Below are 657 nucleotides of genomic sequence, written 5' to 3'. Positions count from 1 at the left end.
TGGTAGCACATGCCTGTAATCCCAGCTACTCAGGAGGCTGAACCTGGGAGGTAGAGGTTGCAGTGAGCTGAGATTGCACCACTGTACTCCAGCCTGGGCAACAGAGCAAGATTCCATCTCAGAAAAACAGTATCTGCCTTGCTCACTCCTGCCTCCCCTTTGCTTATAGGCATGTGTAATACATAGTAGGTGCCTGATATATATACACATATGAAACGCTTTGTGAATTTGCCAGTCTTCCTTGTTCAGGGGCCATGCTAATCTCTGTATTGTTCCAATTTTTGGCATATATGCTGCTGAAGCCAGAAGTCAGCATATATATATATATATATATATTTTTTTTTTTTTTGAGACGGAGTTTCACTCTTGTTACCCAGGCTGGAGTGCAATGGCGCAATCTCGGCTCACCGCAACCTCCGCCTCCCGGGTTCAGGCAATTCTCCTGCCTCAGCCTCCTGAGTAGCTGGGATTACAGGCACACGCCACCATGCCCAGCTAATTTTTTGTATTTTTAGTAGAGACGGGGTTTCACCATGTTGACCAGGATGGTCTCGATCTCTCGACCTCGTGATTCACCCGCCTCGGCCTCCCAAAGTGCTGGGATTACAGGCTTGAGCCACCGCGCCCGGCTAGCATATATTTTTGAATGAGTCAATT

The 657-nt window shown here is 47.8% G+C and overlaps 1 pseudogene; it reads right to left on the bottom strand.

Annotated features, from left to right (window-relative positions):
• Window positions 1-204: 204 nt before the first annotated feature.
• Window positions 205-305, bottom strand: LOC120367969 (U6 spliceosomal RNA; annotated as a pseudogene).
• Between the last annotated feature and the right edge of the window lie 352 nt (window positions 306-657).

Source organism: Saimiri boliviensis, chromosome 9 (genome assembly GCF_048565385.1).
Source record: "Saimiri boliviensis isolate mSaiBol1 chromosome 9, mSaiBol1.pri, whole genome shotgun sequence".
NCBI lineage: Eukaryota > Metazoa > Chordata > Mammalia > Primates > Cebidae > Saimiri > Saimiri boliviensis.
This window is presented reverse-complemented; position numbering and strand designations above follow the sequence as displayed.